Source organism: Chrysochloris asiatica, unplaced genomic scaffold (assembly GCF_000296735.1).
Source record: "Chrysochloris asiatica unplaced genomic scaffold, ChrAsi1.0 scaffold00086, whole genome shotgun sequence".
In the NCBI taxonomy this organism is placed as follows: Eukaryota; Metazoa; Chordata; class Mammalia; order Afrosoricida; family Chrysochloridae; genus Chrysochloris; species Chrysochloris asiatica.
In genome coordinates this window covers 3795563-3801182 of record NW_006408604.1, presented here as the reverse complement: position 1 = coordinate 3801182, position 5620 = coordinate 3795563, and positions in this window count along the sequence as shown.

Here is a 5620-nt window from a genome sequence, read left to right as displayed (position 1 = left end):
TAAGTTGAAGATAGGAGTATTTTTGTAAATATTGAAATTTTTAGCATGATATAACACATAATTTAATTTAACTTATTTTTTATTGTACCCATGCATAGCTATGTTCTTAAACTACTGTTTGGTTAAAATCCAGGACTGAAATACCTCAGAGAAAAAAACAAAATATAAAAATGAATAGATTACCAAAAATAAAGCTGAAAATAAATTATAAGACGAACTAAAAATAAAACAAATGGGAACAAAATAAACAGGCTTAGCCTGAAAGGAACCTAGTTGTAGATTTAAGGTCCTTTTCAAATATTTTGTTAGGCAAAAGTATAAAACAAACTTTTCTCAACCTATATTTTTTAATTGCCATTTGTCTGTCAGTTTGTTGTACTTGGTGGCTTATGTGTTATTGTGATGCTGAAAGCTATGCCACTGGTATTTTAAATACCAGCAGGGTCACCCATAATGGACAGGTTTCATTGGAGCTTCCAGACTCAGATAAGAAAGAAGGAGAGGCAGATCACATCTGAAAGGTTAGCCACTGGGAACCTTCTGAATCACAGGATCAGCAGAACGTTGTCTAGAATAATGCTAGAACATGAGACCTCAAGTTAAAAGACACTCAATATATGACACGGGAAGAGCTGCCTTCTCAAAGTAGAGCTGACCTTAATAATGTAGATGGAGCAAAGCTTTCAGAACCTTCATTTGCTCATGGGGTATGACTTAAAATAGTAAGAAACAGATATAAACACCCATTAAAAATTGGACTATGGAATGTAAAAAGTGTGAATATAGTAAGACTGGAAGTCATCAAATGTGAAATTGAACACATAAAGATCAATATTCTAGGCATTTGTGACCCAAAATGAACTGGTATTAGCCATTTTAAATCAAACAATCCTATGGTTTACTATAGCAGGATTGAGAAATTGAAGAGGAATAGTGTCCCAGTCATCATCAAAAGCAGCAATTTGAAAACTATCTTATAGGAATAAGTTATGAGACAAACTAAAAATAAAACAAATAGGAACAAAACAAACATGCTTAGTCTGCAAGAAACTTAGTTGTAGATTTAAGGTTTGTGATAGGATAGTATCTATATGCCTATAAGAAAGATCAGTTAATGTGACTACTAATCAAATTTACACACCAACTATTAAGCTAATGATGAAGAAATTGAGGAATTCTATTAACTTCTTCAGTCTGAAATAGATCAAACAAGCAATCAAGATGCACTAATAATTACTGGAGATTGAAATGTGATTGTTGGAAGCAAAGGGGAAGGATCAATACTTGGAAAATATGGTCTTGGTGATAGAAATGATGCTAGAGATCACATGATAGATTTTTTGAGACACAAGTCTTATTCATTGCAAATACTTTTTTCAAAAACAAACAGTATATACAGGAACCTCACCAAAGGAGCACACTGGACTCAAATTCACTACATCTGTAGTAAAAGACAGTGTAAAAACTCAATATAATCCCCAAAACTAAAGCCAGTGGCAGACTGTGGAACTGACCACCAATTGCTTATATGCAAGTTTAGATTGAAGCTGAAGTAAAATTTGTAAAGCTCATAAAAGCCAAAATGTTACATTGAGTATGTTGTTGTTGTTAAGCACCTTTGAGTCAATGCTGACCCATAGCGCCCCTGTATAGGGTTTCCAAGGAGCAGCTGGTGAGCTTAAACCACTGGCCTTGCAGTTCAAATGACTTTGCAATCTGATGCATTAGCCCACAGTGCCATACCAGGATGCCATACCACCTGAATTTAGAGACCATCCTAAGAACAAATTTGATGCATTACACTCTATTGATTGAAGACAACAAGAACATCACACCTGGGGGGGGAAAAAAAGGTCATTAAAAAATAGTGAAAAGAGAGAAAAGTCCAAATGAATGTCAGAAGAGACTCTGAAACAGAAAAATTCCAGGTGAATTTCGACAAGACAAAGTTAAGTATTATAATGAAAAGTGCAAAGATCTGAAATTAGAAACCCAAAAGGGAAGAACACACTCAGCATTTCTCAAGCTGAAAGAACTGAAGGAAAACTTAAGCCAAAGGTTGAATTGTTGAAAGATTCTGTGGGTAAAATATTGAATGATTCAGGAAACATCAAAAGAATATGTAAGGAATACAGAGTCATTGTACAAAAAAGAATTGGTTGATGTTCAAACATTTCAAGAGGTACCACATGAAGGAAGAAGTCCAAGCTGCACTTAAAGTATTGGAGAAAAACAAGGATCCAGGAATTGAAGGAATACCAATTGAAATGATTCCACAAACTGATGCACTCTCTCATCTATGCCAAGAAATTTGGAAGACAACTACCTGGCCAAGTGATTGGAAGAAATTTATATTTTTGCCCATTCCAGAGAGACGTGACCAATGGAATGTGGAAATCATCAAACAATATCATTACTATCACATGCAAGTAATGTTTTGCTGACAACAATTAAAAAGGGTATTGTAGCAATATACTAGCAAGAGTTGGCAGAAATTCAAGTCAGATTCAAAAGGGTACTTGGAATGAGGGATATCACTGCTGATGTCTGTTGAATCTTGACTGAAAACAGAGAATACTAAAAAGATGTTTACTTGTGCTTGATTGACTCCGCAAAGGCATTTGACTGTATGGATAATAACAAACTATGCACAACATTGTGAAGAATGGGTATTGCAGCACAACATAATTGTGTGCCTTGGAAACATTTATATATGCCAAGGCAGTTCCAAGGCAGCCTTTAGAACAGAACAAAGGAATAGTGAATGGTGCAAAGTCAAGAAAGGTGTGTATCAGGGTTGTATCTTTTCACCACACTTAAATATGTATGCTGAGTAAATAATCCAAAAGTTGGATTATATAAAGAAGATTGTGGCATCAGAATTGGAGGAAAACTCATTAACAACCTATAATATGCAGATGACACAACTTTGATTGTTGTGAGCTAAACAGACTTGAAATACCTACTGATGAAAATCAGACTATAGCTTTCAGTATGGACTGCATCTCAATGTAAAGAAAATGAAAATCTTCACAACTGGTCCAATAAACATGATAAACGTAGAAAAGACTGAAGTTGTCAAAAAATTAATTTTACTTAGACCCACAATCAACACTCATGGAAGCAGCAGTTAAGAAATCACATGACAGATTTCATTGGCCAAATTTACTGCAAATGACCTCTTTAAGGTGTTCAAGGGCAAAGATGTCATTTTGAGGACTAAGGTGTACTTGACCCCAAACACAGTATTTTCAATTGCCTGATCTGCATTTGAAAACTGGACTAGAAATAAGGAAAAGATAGAGGGATCATTGCATTTAAATTATGGTCTTAGTGAAAAATACTGAAAGTCCCATGGATTGCCAGTGGAAAAACAAATCTTTCATATAAGAAGTATAGTCAGAATGCTTATTAGAAGTGAGATGGCATGACTTTTTGTCTCACTTACTTTAGACATGGTGTCATGTAGTAACTATTGAAAGTTAGCTTTGTTTTTTTATCTGGAATTATCTTTATTTTTCTTGTGTATTTGAAAGATAACTTTTTTGATGAACATTGGTTGGTGTTTATGTAATCTTTGATATCTGAAATGATTTTCCCATTTATTCTGCCTTCCATTGTTGCTATTCAGAAGTCAACTGTAATTACTAATCTTGCATGAAATCTACATTTTTTTTTTTCTTGGTTTCTACCTCCTCCCAGTGGGAGGTTACCTATATTTTTACCATAATGTATTGCATTGCTTGAATGTTTTCTGTTTTTATTAAATTTTGTAGAATCCTCCCTTAATGTCTATTTAGTTGCAGCCAACCAGCATACTTTTTATTCTTCTGCAGCTCAACTCAACTACAAATATGTGAACTTTCTATCTAGATATTACAAGGTCTGTGTTTCTGTTTCACATAGTTTCTTTCATCATTTCTGGAATCGTTTATTCGTTTGTTTGTTTGTTTTTCAAATCTATATTCCACTTCGCTATTTTCTCATCAGATACTATTTAGCGAACCCATTGAAACTAATGCAATATTAAAATTGGACAACTTTACAAAAAGTAAAGATTATAGGATTTATGAAAATCAATGAAGAATGCTGCAGTATTTGGAGGAATAAAACAAAACACAAAACAACTATGTGTGGAAGCAGTTGATCTCCTGAAGCCCAAAAGTATAAGGGGAGGAAACAATCAAAAACACTAGAGAGAAAAATAATCAGTGAGGACAACCTAATAAAATCTCTGATCTTTTACGTAGAGTTATAGCTGGTCCAAAATGACAGCAGAGGAAAGCTGAAGAGCAAAACTGCAGCCTTATTTTCCTGCTTCCCTCCAGTTTCCTGCAATGCTTCCTATTAAAGGAATCCATGAAGAATTCAGAAGGCAAAAAGCCTGTTGACACAGCTCATCCTAGTTAACAATACAGAGTCAAGTAGGAAAAACTGGAAGGGCTAAAAGAAGACATCAGCATAATGGTATACATCAAGATCATCTTAGTCTGTATAGTGTTTGGGATTACAGCTGTGTTTATATATGATTACTTCTCTAATTGTCCCTTTCAAAGGAACAAAAACAAAAAGAAACAAGTGCTGCTACTGTATTGCATCTCAGAGACATATTGTTTTGAACAGGGCTTCTAATCAATTAATTCCTGTCTAATCTCTGCTACAACAACAACAATTTCTGCTGAGAATGACATATTCACCCCAGATATACTGAATCAGAATCTAGATTACCCAGGTGGTTCCTATATGTAGAAAATTATTGGAAAAAATGAATTAAAAGATAAAAATATAAAGAAATGCAAGCTTTATTTCTCAACATAAGCTCTACCATGGTGAAAACACTTTTGTAAGTGATGAAACCAGTCCTTTTGTTGTAGTTAGGTGCCATCGAGTCGATAATGACTCGTAGCGACTCTATGTACAACAGAACAAAACACTGCCTGGTCCTGGGCCAACCTTACAATTGTTGCCATGCTTGAGCCCATTGATGCTGCTACTGTGCCAATCCATCTCGCTGGGGGTCTTCCTCTTATTCACTGTCCAGATTTCACATGCATATGAGGTTATTAAAATATTATAGCTTGGGTCAGGTGTATCTTAGTCCTCAAGCTGACGTCTTTGCTCTTCAACACTTTAAAAGGGTCTTGTGTCGCAGATTTGCCTAATGCAATACATCATCTGATTTATTGACTGCTGCTTCCATTTGTCCTTTTGTTGTTGTTGTTGTTATATGTCGTGCAGTCAGTTCTGACTCATGATGACCCTGCCTAGTGTTTCCAAGGCTGCAAATCTTTATGGGAGCAGAAAGCCTCATCTTTCTCCCATGGAACAGCTAGCAGTTAGTCCATCCCTAAAGAACTAATGGTCCTGGGAATTTAATCATGTCAGTGACCTTTTTATATTTTTAATTGAATAAAATTGCATGCCCTTAAGATATTAAAAAAAAAAAAAATCAGAAAGAGTCAAACCAGGTCTCTAAGTTGGATGCCTAATTATTTCTCATAGAAACTCTAGAAAAATTGCCTTTGTCCTGTGAAAGAAATGAGCAAGAGCAGTAATATCCTGTTGGAGAACTCTTCTGGTGAAACTTTCCTGGGAAATTTTCTGCTAAAGCTCTGGTTAA